The sequence below is a fragment of the Kogia breviceps genome, chromosome 13 (assembly GCF_026419965.1).
Source record: "Kogia breviceps isolate mKogBre1 chromosome 13, mKogBre1 haplotype 1, whole genome shotgun sequence".
Classification (NCBI taxonomy): domain Eukaryota; kingdom Metazoa; phylum Chordata; class Mammalia; order Artiodactyla; family Physeteridae; genus Kogia; species Kogia breviceps.
The window spans coordinates 20,537,594-20,552,708 of record NC_081322.1 but is presented as its reverse complement, the minus strand read 5'-3'; the positions used below and the strand labels follow the sequence as shown (position 1 = coordinate 20,552,708).

At 41.8% G+C, this 15,115-nt stretch overlaps 1 non-coding gene across 1 annotated transcript; it reads right to left on the bottom strand.

The window, feature by feature from the left end:
• Positions 1–13,538: 13,538 nt before the first annotated feature.
• LOC131740280 (U6 spliceosomal RNA) lies at positions 13,539–13,645 on the bottom strand. Its single transcript, XR_009330877.1, has one exon. It is a non-coding gene; the product is annotated as a U6 spliceosomal RNA (small nuclear RNA).
• Between the last annotated feature and the right edge of the window lie 1,470 nt (positions 13,646–15,115).

Below are 15,115 nucleotides of genomic sequence, written 5' to 3'. Positions count from 1 at the left end.
GGAAGGTGATCTCCATGTCTTACTCCTCCACCATCTTGAAGGTCCCCCTACACTAATTCATTTTCTAATGTTGAAACAGCCTTGCTTTCCTGGGAGAAATCCCATTTGGTAGTGGTGTACAATTCTTTTTATACATTGTTGGATTTGATTTGCTGATATTTTGTTGAGGATTTTTGCATTTATCTTGAGCAATGTTGGTCTATAGTTTTCTTTTCTTATAATATCTTTGGTTTTGGTATTAGGATTATGCTGGTCTCATAGAATTAGTTAAGAAGTATTCTCTCCGATTCTAAAGAAAGATTGTAGAGAATAGATATAATTTCTTCCTTAAATGTTTGGTAGAATTCATCAGTGAACCCATTTGGACCCAGTGTTTTCTCTTTTGGAAGATTATTAATTACTAATTTAATTTATCTAATAGATATAGGCCTATTCATATTATCTATTTCTTGTTGTGTGAGTTTTAGCAGATTGTGTCTTTCAAAGAATTGTTCCTTTTCATCTAGGTTATCAAATTTGTTGGCACAGAGTTGTTAATGGTATTCTTTATTGTCCTTGTTCATGAGATCTGTAGTGATGTCCCCTCTTTCATTTCTGAAATTAGTAATTTGCGACCTCTCTCTCTCTTTTTTTTCCTCAGTTAGTCTGGCTAGAGCCTTATTGATTTTGTTGAACTTCTACAGAATCAGCTTTTGGTTTATTGATTTTTTTCTGTTGATTTCCTATTGTCAGTTTGATTGATTTCTGCTAAAATTTTTATTATTTATTTCTTTATGTTTACTTTGGATTTAATCTACTCTTCTTTTTCTGGTTTCTTATGGTGGAAGCTTAGATAATTTATTTTGACTCTTTCTTCTTTTTTAGTATATACATTCAATGCTATAAATTTCCTTCTAAGTGCTGCTTTCACAGCATCCCATAAATTTTGATAAGTTGTGCTTTCATTTTCATTTAGTTCAAAATATTTTAAATTTCTCTTGAGATTTCTTTTTTGGCCTATGTATTATTTAGAAATATATTATTTAGTCTTCAAGTATTTGGTGATTTTCCAGCTACCTTTCTGTTATTAATTTTGACTTTAATTCCATTGTAGTTTGAGAACAGTCATTATATAATTTCTATTCTTTTATATTATTAAGGTGTGTTTTATGATCCAGAATATGGTCTATCTGGGTGAATTTATTATACTCAGAGTTGATCTTAAGCTGAGTTAGGTACAAGAGAGACTGTCTGTAAATCAGAAAGTCACTTTATCTATTTACAATAGATAAAGCATATGATTTTTTTACATGAATATTTATATCTGTGATCCAGGCCTCCCCCTAGTCCTGGTGCCTTTTGGTATTAACATTAATTTAAAAGTTGTTTGATGAGTGTGGATCTCAGGGCAAAGAACTTTTCATAGTCTTACGGGATAAAGTCCATCTCTTGGCTGACCTGAGGAGTCTAGGTGCTGTCGTGTCCAAACTTCGACCAGCTTCATGACTGTAAATCATTGTGCAGGAAGCTATGCAGGCTTGGCTAAGTGCTTAACTTTGGAGCCAGGCAGCGGTTTCACCACCTACTTGTTGAGGGACCTAGGAGAGGTTATGAAACCAGATATTGAAAAACTTCTCTATGGCTCAGCTTCCTCATCTATAAAATAAGAACAATAGTAGTCCCCATCTTATAGCATCATTGTGAAGATTAAGTTAATTTAAATTTGTAAAGCATTTTGCAAAGAGTATGTCATGTAAGTGCTCAGTAAATATTCACCATAAAGATGAAACTAGCCCTGTGGTTGGGATCTCTTTGACCTGGAACTCCACCTCTTCTCAGTGAGCCTTCTCAGTGAAGGCTTCTAAGCGTTCTACCTTATTTCTCATACCTGAATCTCTGCCGTTACAATCCGCGCAGTTATTCAAGTTCCCTTAGACCTTGTCCCAAGACCTAGAACACGTTCCCAAACCTGATGGGGCCTGGGGTGAGAGGGAGAATTGATAGAAGACATAAGAGCTGAGTAAATTCTCAAAGGGTAAGTAGATCTGAGAGAGATGAGAAGAATGGGGACAGGTGTGGAGAGGACTGTGTGAGCAGAGGCATGGAGGGAAGCACATCATGATGTGTGAGGGAAGCAGCAAACTCCTAAGTGGCTCTGGAGGGTGAAATATGGCTCCAGGAATGGTGAAAGATGAGATCAGCATGCAAGCAGGGGCCAGATCAGAGACATTTCCTCCTACCGTGTTAAGAAGTTGAATTTTATAGCATTTATACCACAGCCAGTTAGAAGCACAGAAGCATCTGAAACTTCTGAGAAGCAAAGTGACATGGATAAATTTGAGTTTAAGCTGTAATCCAAAAGTCTCTGGCCTCTCCAACCTGGAGGCACACATCACTTAGCAATTAAAAGAATTGTTAGGAGGCTTTCTTCCTGCCTTCATTTGGATAATATTTATTGAACTACTAGATTCCTGGAATGTTGTAGGTGTTGTAAATAAATAAATGGTAGATAAAATGTCTGCTCTAGTAGGGAAAGCTGATAGTTAACAAGCAATCAAATACAGGAAGCATTTGTGGGTAGAGGGGCTGCCCTAATATGTGGAAGCAATGGTGGGCTTATGAACCAGGGCAGTGGGGTCAGGGATGTAGCAGAGGCAACAGAAGTCACTTGTTTTTATCCCTGGAACATGCCATGTCAACCAGAGGCAGAATCCTACACCTATCATGATTATTCCTAGAAGACTCTATGCCCACAAAAGCAAAATAACACAATGCAGTGAGATGTGAGAAAGGGTTTCACTGATCACCCTATTGCAGAAACATGAAATTTCTACTTAATATTTTGTTTCGTCTAAGTTCTTTCTCAGCTTCATCTACCAGGGTGAGGAGGTGATGACAGACTGGAATTCTGTGGTTACATAAGGGCTCACTGAGGCAGGAAGAGGAAAGAACATTCTGGGTAGAACACAATACAGCCAAATTTTCCAAACCTTAAGAGATCATGCCAAGTTGTAAGAAGAGTGAGTAGTTCAGAATTGTTATGCCCTGCTAAGATTTTGGGGAGTGTCATGAGCAGAAGTAATTTTAGAAATATCTCTCTGATGTCAGGGTGGAAAATGATTTGAGTGGTGGAGACACTAAATGTAGGGAGACCTGTTAGAATCTTGGGGTAATAGTAAGGAAGGAAGGGGATCCAAGAGGAAATAGATGAATGGAAATAAATGGAAGGTTAAAGTCCTAGATATCTGTATGAGGTGGAAGGGAAGGTACTAGGGGAATGAGAACATGAGACAGCTAGGGGTTTGCTAGAGTAGGATATTAGGGTATCTTATGTAAAACTTAAGAGGAGCAAGAGTTCTGGGTGATGGAAAATTGAAGATGTGGTTCTAAAGGTGAGAAACCAAAGTCCAATGGCAGATAAGAGATGATGATGATGATGATGGTGTGTGACTTGCCTTTTGTTTCATGATGGGAGAATATAGGGATAAAAGGCATGCTTGGAAGTGAGGTCATTACTTAGAACACAGACTGGCACGTTGAGGCATTCAATAAATAAATGAATAATGTGCCAGGTGTCATATAACTCTCCTTGACATGAGTTTTTTGGTGCCAGAACAAACTTCAAGTTGCAGGCAGTGTCTGGCATAGTTTAACATAGGCAGGGAGGCTCTCTGATCCAGGTGAGGGCTTCCCTGCACCATTAAATTCTTCCTCACCCTCAGGGATCTAGCTTGAATGGGTCCGTCTCATGTGTGCTTGTACAGCACATTATTTGCCCCATCTTCACAGCACATATCATGGGCTGAAACATTTTATGACTTGTTTTGCCAGTTTGCTCCCTATTCTTTCATGGTAGGGACTCAAAGGACCTGAAAAAGCAAAATCATTTGTGAAACCTGGAGCTGGCCCTAATTGTAGGTGTATTAATTAATACATTAATTAATATGTTAATTAAAGGAGCATTAATTAAAGGAGCACTTGTGCATCCCTGCTATATCAGTCTGGGCCCCAGAAGGAAACAAAATAGGGTAACTTAAGAAGGTTTTAGTTAAGGGACTGTTTACAAAGGCGTGAGCAGTGTTTGGGGGAACTACTGGGGAATTCAGTGTGGGGCTAGAAATAGCCTAGGCTTGAAGGGGCCAGGGAGGGAGTACGGCTACTAGGGCAGAGAGTCATATGGAAAGGCTGCCTTGAGAGAAGCTGGGACCTCTCTTTGGTGGAGGCCATCCTGCAGGAAGGAAGCCAGGGTAGTAAATACCTCTCCCTCCCTGTTCCCATTTCTCTGATCTCTTGTCGTCCCCCTTCCACCAAACCCACTGGAAGCCGGAGGGTTGGAGGGGCTCTTTGATGTGGTCTATCACCTAGTCTCCTGAGCAGAGAAGGAGAGGAAAAGGGGAGAGGGATATGGAGGTGCTCATAGGTGCTTTTGGCATATTGCCTTCCCCATTGGCCTGCCAGAGCAAGTGACATTCTCCCAACTTGCCTGGAAGATTTAGTCATCTCCAAAAGAGCAAGTTAAACTGTGACTAGGGGTAGAAGAGATGGGCCCAGTCTATTTGTTTATACACACCTTGCCTTTTCCTACAATGGTTAGGAACCCAAACCACAGGCAATAATGGGTAATACATAAATGGACATATCACAGTCAGGCCCAGTGGAACAATTCCCATACTTTCAGAGGGGGTTCACCAAGATGGCAACATAGGAGGCTCCAAACTCCCTTCCTCCCATGGACACACTAAGTACACAGGTACACAGGGAGCAAGTACTTCTGAGAGAAATCTAGAAACTAGCAAAAAGGGAGCAAGCAAAAACCACCCATTTCTCAGTCTTAACCTGAAAGGGGTCCATCTTCATACTTTGAAAACTGCTGCCAGAGGGTTAGGCATCTAATCTGTACACATCTAGGTGCTGCTTGCAGTCCTCTCTAGAGGCTGGGGAAACTGGCAAACACCTCCTTTGCCTTATCCCTCTAGCTGGCTCCAAGTTGCCAGTATCTCTTTGGAAGGAGTTTTACAAACATCTGGCACCCCACTTTTTGTAGCTGCTATCTGAGAGATGGGCCCCCAGATCACCTGGCTCTCATAGTCAATGGGGCTTGCATTCACAAGTCCTACAAGATTGTAACAAACAAATAAGCAGTTCTTAATGGGCACAAGAACAATCTCCTGTGGGCCCAGCACAGAAAAAGCAGGTTAAAACACACATCTCCCAGTTTCTCCCTGGAAGGACCTTAACTACATACTTTCCCAGTTGCTGCCTGAGGGTCCAGCTTCCAATCAGCCTGCATCTAGGTATTGAATGTAATCTTCTCTTTTGGGACACCGATGGGGCTTGGCATATTCAACTACTGGAAGCCACTAAGAACAAAGAAGGTGGCTTGGACAACCAAAAGGTCTGAAAGACAAACAGGAGCTCAGGCAGGAGTGATTGATGAGGTTTATCTCCTACACAAGACCACGCTGTCAAGACTTGTGCAGAAACTAACACTGAAAGTCAAGGAAAATGAAGAAAGCAAGGAATATGTCCCAAACAAAAGAACAAAATAAATCTCCAGAAACATTTTTTTTGTTTTGTTTTAGTTTTTAATTTTTAAACGACTTTATTTTTAGAGCAGTTTTAGATTTGTAGCAAAATTGAGAGTAAAGTACAGAATTCCTACATACCCTTTTCCCTCCCTCCCCACCACAGCTTCCCCATTATCAACATTCCCCACCAATGTGGTACATTTGTTACAATTGATGAACCCACATTGACACATCATAAGCACTGTGAAACATAGATAAGTGATTTACTTGAAAAAGAGTTCAAAATGAGAAGTTATAAAGATGCTCCCTGAGGTCAGGAGAGCAGTGCCTGAACAAAGTGAGTATTTCAACAAGAATATAGAAAATATTTTTAAAAGTACCAAATAGAAATCACAAAACTGAGGAATACAATAACTGAAATGCAAAATTCAATAGAGGGGTTCAATATCCGACTAGATCAAGCAGAAGAAAGGATCAACAAACTTGAAGACAGGGCAGTGAAATCCATCCAATCAGAGAAACAAACAAAAAAAAGGATGAAAAAGAGTGACAATCATTTAAGGGACTTATGGGACATCAGCAAGCAGACAAGTATATGCATTATAGGGATCCCAGAAGGAGAAGAAAGAGAGAAAGAGGCAGAAAGTTTATTCAAAGAAATAATGGCTGAAAACTTCTCTAACCTGGGGGAGGAAACAGACATCCAGTTCCAAGAAGATCAGAGAGTTCCAAATAAGATGAACCATAGAGACTCATGGTTTCCTAACCCGGAGACACGTTATGATTAAATTGTCAAAAGTTAAAGACAAGGAGAGAATCTTAACAGCAGCAAGAAAAAAGCAACTTGTTATGTACAAGGGAACCCCCATAAGACTATCATCAGAATTTTCGGCAGAAATTTTGCAGGCCAGAAGGGACTGGGATGATATATTCAAACTGCTGAAAGAAAAGGAAAACTCCCAATCAAAAATACTCTACCTGGGCAAGTTTTCCTTCAGAATTGAAGGAAAGATAAGGAGTTTTCCAGGCAAACAAAAGCTGAAAGACTTCATCACCACCAGACAGGACTTACAAGAAATGTTAAAGGGAGTTCTTCAAGCTGAAATGAAAGGAAACTGATTAGTAATAGGAAAATATGAAAATATATGAAAATATAAAATTCACTGGTAAAAGTAAATATATAGTTAAATTCAGAATACTCTAATGTTGTATTGGTGATGGATAAATCACTTGTAACTCTAGTATGAAGATTAAAAGACAAAAAGTATTAAAAGTAGCTACAGTAATTTGTTAATGGATACACAATATGAAAAGGTGTAAATTGTGACATCAAAAACATAAAATGTGGGGAGGTGTGTAAAAATGCAGAGTTTCACTTTTATTTGTCAATTACACCCCAATAAAGCTGAAGGTAAAAAATAGATACTTTCATGCAAGGGAATATTATGCAGCCATTACAATGTTTCAAAAAAATTTTAATGGATAGGAGAATAAGTATGATACCTTATGCAAAAAATTCCTATTCAATAATTTGCAAAAAAAAGAAAGAAAATAATTAGAATAGGCTCTTATACTTTCTACAATAAAAAAGTATCACTTTAAATCAAAAACAGTGTCTGAGAAAGAAGGGCCCTGGTTAAGGCTTTCTTATTTTTTTTCTTTTTATTTTTCAGGCTTTCCTCTTAACCACTTTTAATTAGCATTCCAGCAAGGATGAGGTTAGGAAATTGTCACCTGAGGCTCTCTGGAAGTGACAAAGTGCCAGATGATGTGGGACCTGGCTTGAGGTTGTTCCCATGTTGGGTTGTGAGTTAGAGTTGGGGAGGAGAATGAAGACAGTCATGGGGTGTATCTCTGTGTGGACCTGTGCCCTCTGAGGGTGAGGGGAATATTGGACAGCTTTATAAGGGCTGCTCCTTGCCCCTTAGAGGTGCCATCCGTCAGTCAGGCTGGGATGTATGCCTTCATATCTCACACAAAGGGACTGAATAGGCTGGTGGTTCCCCTGTAAGGGAGCATCTTGCTGAAGAGAGAGCAGGTAGATAAAGGAGCATTAGAGTGGGTGGAGAAAGGCCAGAAAACAGGAGGGATGCTGGGAGTTATCTCGAAAGGGCAAGGTCCACCCAGGTAAGGATTTCTCCATGTCAGAGTTAAGGCTGACCTGACCTGGTTAGAACTGGGACTGCCCTCCACCTTGGATTTTGCACTGGCTTATCAGGCATTAACTTATTAAGACGAACCCACCCATCCTTGGAAAGAGGAAGTTTTTGCATTTTATACCATTTGGCTTTTAGCCCCATGTTTCCTCTGGTTTGAGCCAAATATGTGTGTAGTTTTTCCCTTAACAATAACAACTAGCTTTCTTTTTTTTTCTGTGCAAAGCTTTGTGGCTCTCAAAATCAGCACAGTTTATTTTGAATTCCTAGCCACAACTTGAATTGGACTGGAAGGACATGGACTGGAATGAAATTTGAGGGATTGTGGTCTGGAAGGATGTATTATTTTCGCTCAGAAGAGAAATAAAATTTTCTCTTGTGACTTGGTGTGCTGTGCCCAGTTGAGTACTGACACCTGTGATTCCCTTCCATCAACTAGGGGGTTCTAAGGATCTCTCCCCTGTGTTCTGGTACCTGTGACCCCTTCAGTCAGGTTTGCAGTCAGGTCTCTTTTGGCTGCGACAAACAAATGACAGGGGGAAGTAACTGGGTTTAAGTGGCTTGAGTCATCTGCCTCAGATGGCATTGTGAGTACACTTCACTGCCCTTCATTTTTAGACCTAAGAGTTCACTCTAATTTTGGAAGGTAGATGAAAATCTTGCCTGTGTCTGGGAGTATTATTTATTTGCATAGGACAGATGGGCCTCACCCGATTTCCTGAACTGCCCCCAGCTTGACTCACATTCCCCGGTAATGCTAAATTATTCCATCAAGTCTGAAACCCAGGGACAAATTGTGTGACCATAAACGAATAATATTGTTCTTTTCTTCAGAGTTTATCTTTGGACACAAAGTTCTAAATCTCTTTAATTTTTCCAGCACATTGATAAAAGATGCTCTAAATACATACAGCCTCTTCTTGGTAGCTCCCTAATACTGTTCCTTTAAAAGGAGCTTTAGCCATGCTACTCCTAAAGCTAGATTCCCAGACTGTTTTGATTCTCCTCATTTTTTCAGGTAAATGAGTAACCCCACTGAGTAAGGGCTCTACATTAAGCTGCCTTTTAGTTCGACAAATACCTGGGCACCAGTGTAACCCACCTTGAATCAGTACCAGAGGATACCTGTTTCACGGCTTCAAGTGTTTGGTTACAGCTGCATTTGTCCAATGAGTCAACCAAACTAGCTTTACTTCTAAGACATTCCAGAGTGCTGATTTACTCAACAGGTTGTATTTCCTGAGGATGTGATTCATTCATACTCAGCAGAGAAGGAAAGAACAACATTTGAAAGCCCACTTAAGGAGGGGTGGATAAAACTCTTTTCTCTCTGGAAAACTGTCTTTTACAGTATGATGTGGATGTTTCTGGCATTTCTCTCTGGGGCAAGAGTTGGAGATGAGGTTTCTGAGGCTGCAAATGGGGATGTGAGGACAGCTTGCAGGTCTACCCCAAGGCTCTGAGAAAGGAGGGATTTTCTGTTCAGTGAAGACCAGCAGTCAGGCCCTTTTTGGAGCTGGGGACAGATGTTCCCTGACCATGAGGATTCACAGCTAAAGCCACATTTCTGTGCCTCACTCCAGTACTGGCCATGGGGGTTTGGTAAATCAGGGAAGGGGGCCTGCTCTGGTGATGAAACCAAGCAGGGCCCTACAGGGCCCTCCCAGGTACAAAAGCATCTCTGTGTCCTTTTACAGAACAATCTGATATATATCTCTGGGTTCCCCACCTGGATGGAGGATGGTAACTTCAGGCTGAGCCCAAGCAGATAGACCCCAGAGTACTCAGAATCAGAAGGCTGATGACTGAGATTCCTGAAACACCACATTGTTACCTCCCAACCAACCAATCAGAGGAGGGTTACACACCCTACAGCCCTCACCCCAAATTTTGCCTTTAAAAACTCTTCCCTGAAAACCATCGGGGAGTTGGGGGGGGGGGTCTTTTGAACATGAGCCACCCATTTTCCTTGCTTGGCCCTGCAATAAACCTTTCTCTGCTCCAAACTCTGAGGTTTTGGTTCATTTGACCTCACTGTGCATGGGGCACATGAACTTGGGTTCATCAGCAGTGACAGGAATCCAGTCTTCTCACTGTCTGCCTTCTTGTCACAGGCAAGTGCTCTGGGCTTCTTTACTTACTAAGGACTCTTCCCTTGCTCCAGCTTTGCTTTTCCTTCTCAGGCATAATATCTTTATTTTATTTATTTATTTATTTTTTTGTGGTACGCGGGCCTCTCACTGTTGCGGCCTCTCCCATTGCGGAGCACAGGCTCCCGACGCGCAGGCTCAGCGGCCATGGCTCACGGGACCAGCCGCTCCGCGGCACGTGGGATCCTCCCAGACTGGGGCACGAACCCGTGTTCCCTGCATTGGCAGGCGGATTGTCAACCACTGCACCACCAGGGAAGCCCTCTTTATTCTTTTTTAAAGAAAACATTCCAGGGACTTCCCTGGCAGTCCAGTGGTAAAGAATCTGCCTTCCAGTGCAGGGGATGTGGGTTCAATCCCTGGTTGGGGAACTAAGATCTCACATGCTGCAGGGCAACTAAGCCTGTGCACCTCTACTAGAGAGAGAAAACCCGCATGCCAGAACTAGAGAGAAGCCTGTGCACTGCAACTAGAGAGAAGCCCATGCACTGCAACGAAGACCCCACGTACCGCAACAACAATAAAAGAGCCAGCATGCTGCAAGGAAGATCCTGCATGCCACAACGAAGACCCGATGCAGCCAAAAAAATAAAATAATAAATATAAAGAAATAAATAGGTAAATAGAAAACATTCCAGCCTATAGGTAACCTCTATGCCATATAGGCTTTCATTCCATCTGATTAGGAAATTCGATGACAGCCAGATGCTTTGTGCTGACTTGTCCATTTTCATGTATTCTGCACCTCAACCTGGAACCCAGCTTGATTTAGAGGTACACATGACTAGCTTCCGTTCACTCATTTGTTCATTCACTCCTTTACATATATTCCACCATTATTTATTAAGTGTCAGCTACGGGCCAAATGCTCACTCAGTTATTCATTTATGTGGATACATTTTATTCACCGGAATTTTGGGAGAAACTAGGAATGACAGGGGCTGGCTCCCAGGAGAGAAGCAGGCAGGAGGACACGGCTGAACTGGATTTCCCCAAATCTCCGTGTGTAGGATGCAGGTGGGTGGCTGGAGCTGGGGCTTCTGGAGACCAGGGCATGGGTGTGGGCTGGTTCTCTGAGAAAGACAAGAGGTGAGGGTGGGAGCCCTGTGATGTACTGTGACAAGAGCCCCCACCCCCAGGGACCCTCTGATCTTCAAGCCAACAACCATAATCATGATATGCTCAGTGTGTCTGAGTTCCGTTCTGGGAATAATGATAGGTGTGGATTTTCCTTTTAGGGTGCCTCAGGGTAGAACTGCCTGTGCAGAGGCAGGAGCAGAGACAAGAGTGTCTCAAAGGAATAGGGTTGGATGTCACAGCTCTCGTGGGGGGGACAAGAGACTCATCCAAGATGGTGCTATTGGGAGGCCTGAGCCAGGTTCATCTAATTTTTCTGAGGGCAAGGAAATCCTTAAGTGACGCCTTCTGAGTTTCAACAAATTTTGATTCAGTTATAGCCCTAGACCGTGATGAAAATTCACACTAACTGAGCAGAAGGACACGTAAATAAACAAGCATAATATTATATACTATATAGTATGAAAATACTCTTAACTCCCAGGAAGAAGCAGCTAAGTGTCTGGGGGTCGCTGAGAAGGGTTCATGGAGAATGTGGCTTCTGAGTTGGTGGAAAAATTGCTAAGACACCTAACAAGCAGTTGCCATTACAGAGCCTCTGTAATCCAGCCCTTCCATCCTTGGGTGACTGACCTGAGCACATCGCTTCTTTTATCAATCTGCTCCCTATCACCCACTGGTGGACACTAGTTATAAATGGCATGGCTCCAAATGTTCATCTGCCAAACATAGGTAATGTTGACCTTCTTGGGAACTCGGTTTCAGTGTCTCAGAGAACATTATCTGTGGTGGATGTAGTCTGATAACAAATAACAAACATTCCTTTAATCCATGAAGTAGTCAGTTTCCCTAAATACTCTTGATAACAGTAGGCAAGTGCATTTCAGTTCCAGGGTGGGACTTGCAAGACATTGCCCTACCTTTTGGGAAGTTCTTCTTTTAGGAGATACTACTAACTAATGATGCTGCTGATGATAATAATGATAGAAGTAGCTGTTTAGGGCTTCCCTGGTGGCGCAGTGGTTGAGAGTCCGCCTGCCGATGCAGGGGTCACGGGTTCGTGCCCCGGTCCGGGAAGATCCCACGTGCCGCGGAGCGGCTGGGCCCGTGAGCCATGGCCGCTGAGCCTGCGCGTCCGGAGCCTGTGCTCCGCAACGGGAGAGGCCACGACAGTGAGAGGCCCGCGTACCACAAAAAAAAAAAAAAAAGAAGTAGCTGTTTATTTAGTACTTACGCTGTCCTATCAACTTTATAAAACTCTCCCGACATCCTAGGTTCCTCACTGTACGGAAATGGAAGCTCAGAGAAGGTAAATTGTTCCCCCAGACTCCTCCCCTCCACTCCAGGCCATGTTGAGCCAGGAATCCAGCAGCATAGGATTGCTTGGAGGTGCTCATTTTTTCTTTCTGAATGTTATCAACCCAGTCCCCAGCTAGGCTGTAACCACTCTGAGAGCAAGGACAGAACCTTCTACTTCTTCACCTCCCAAAATACCTAGCATGGTCTCTTGAAAAGAGTCAATACATACTTATGGGTGGTTGAAGGATTGCTTTCTAAATGGGCAGTCCTGGGTTTGGTACAGTAAGGAGGAAACAGAGAAAGATCCCACAAGGTAGAAATCTGCCTGTTAAAGTGTCTGAGTCTATTCAATGTCATGTGTGCTGTTTTTTCCTCCACAGCAGCTTGTGAACACATTTCTTGTTCGTGGCCGCCACTTGTATTTTTAAGCACTTCCCAAGATCCTCATGGTTGCTGGGGATCATTCCACATTTCTGCTTTTTAAAATTTTATTTTTATTAAAGTATAGGTCATTTACAATGTTGTGTTAGTTTCACAACACAGTGTACAGCACAGTGATTCATATATATATATATATATATATATATATATATATATATATATATAATATGTATATTCTTTTTCAGATTCTTTTCCCTTATAGGTTTTAGTTTTTTTAAGATTTTTATTTTTGGCTGCATTGGGTCTTCATTGCTGCACGCGGGCTTTCTCTCGTTGTGGTGAGCGGGGGCTACTCTTCGTTGTGGTGCGTGGGCTTCTCATTGCAGTGGCTTCTCTTGTTGTGGAGCACGGGCTCTAGGCTCATGGGCTTCCGTAGTTGCAGCACGTGGGCTCAGTAGTTGCAGCACGCGGGCTCTAGAGTGCAGGCTCGGTAGTTGTGGTGCACGGACTTAGTTGCTCCGCGGCATGTGGGATCTTCCTGGACCAGGGAGGGATCGAACCTTTGTCCCCTGCATTGGTAGGCGATTCTTAACCACTGCCCCACCAGGGAAGTCCCAAGATTTTTTTTTTTTTTTTTTGATGTGGACCATTTTTAAAGTCTTTTTAAAATTTGTTACAAATACTGCTTCTGTTTTATATTTTGGATTTTTGGCTGTGAGACATCTGGGATCGTAACTCCCTGACCAGGGATCGAATCTGTACCCTCTGCATTGGAAGGCAAAGTCTTAACGACTGGACTGCCAGGCAAGTCCCTCCCTTATAAGTTATTACAAAATATTGAGTATAGTTCCCTGTAGGTCCTTGTTGGTTATCTACTTTATATATAGTAGTGTGTATATGTTAATCCCAATGTCCTAATTTATCCCTCCTCCATCCCCACTTTCCCCTTTGGCAGCCATGTTTGTTTTAAAGATGTGGAATGCTTCAGGAACTTGTGTGCCATCCTTGGGCAGGGGCCATGCTAATCTTCTCTGTATTGTTCCGATTTTAGTATATGTGCTGCTAAAGCCAGCACCACACTTCTGCTTTCATTGTGTCCAGACCTTGCTGAGTCTGCACCTGGCATGTACACAGGTCTTTTGTTTTTGTTCTTCCCTTTCGTGTTCTCGAGTCTCTTCCCTCTTCTGTTTCTTAAAAATCTAGCTAAGGAAGAGGTGCAGTTAGTAAGCTCTTTGCTTGAGGCTTCCTGGTTTTCATGTGATTTTGAAAATTCTGTTCTTTGAAGGTAGTCATAAAACATGGGTGATGAGAATATTTGATATTCATTAGGCGGTTTTACATTTGTGAATAAAACTGGTAGGAGATCCCAGCTTATCCAAATAAAATGATCTCCTCTTAGCTTAGCACCTTAATAAAGTTAAAAAACAATAAAAAAGAAACAGTTCAAACAGGAATAATTTAAAAGTTTAATCCTGAGGAAATTTTTCACATTTTTGTTCTGCCCCAGAGTAGTAGCTCTTAAAGATGGTCATCTTTAGTTTGGTTTAGAATCAGTTTTGAGAGTGTACACAATTTCCCAGAGTTGCTTATGTTTTTTTAAGCCCTCATTCTGAGCAGTGGTTTGTGCTAAATTCTGGTCAAATGCTCCTGCATCTCTGAAGACTCTGAGCTTGATCTGAGAATCTTTGCTTTAGTTTAAGCTGTCAAATTAGAGCTATTACAAAACAAGAGGACTGGAGGTGATAAAAATTGATAAGCAACTCTGAGTTTTATTACTGCTTTTACATTTATTTATTAGTCAATTTTAGGCTAATCTTATCATTATTAATGTAGAAAAATGTAAGATGTAAAAGCTGACATTCCCCCAAGAAATTCCTGTGTGAATTGTATAGCCTGATTAAAAATATTACATGTTGGCACCAAAATTATGGGTTTCTACTATTACCACCCACAGTGTTTGGGGGAAACAGTGAGGGATAAAGAGAAGCTATGCAGAAACCCGGAGTTGTTTTGTATGATCCCGTGGTCCTGCTGGAGCAGCAGTTCTGTGGAAAAATGAAGTCACAGTATTTGTAGGAGGAAAGAAAATACGATGGAAGCTTGATCGGAATAGTTAGTGAGGTGGAGAGTCAAGGATGTGGGGTGTGTGAGTGGAATTACTTGTCTCACTTGATTGGGCTTCCGGAAAACTTGAGAAATGCCAAGTTGTTTTTCCAGTCTGAGAGCTGACTTGCTGTTTGGATCTGGACAAGTCGCTGTACATTCATAAAGCATATTTAAAAGATGATTGAGAAAAGTTCTGGTAGCCACCAGCTCCCACATTCCGCTTCATCTTTTACAAAACCCAGGGACTTTGACAATCTCCTAAACAGAATCGGAGAGTAAAATACCCATGATCTCTATTCTAGAACACTCCAAAATTGGGTCTTAGAACATTATTTGTTAGATGGGTTAAATAGAATAGTGGATAAAAAAAAATTTGGTGTAACTTTTCTAGATGGGTGACTTTACATTAAGATATAGGCAGTGTTTATGCAATATTTTT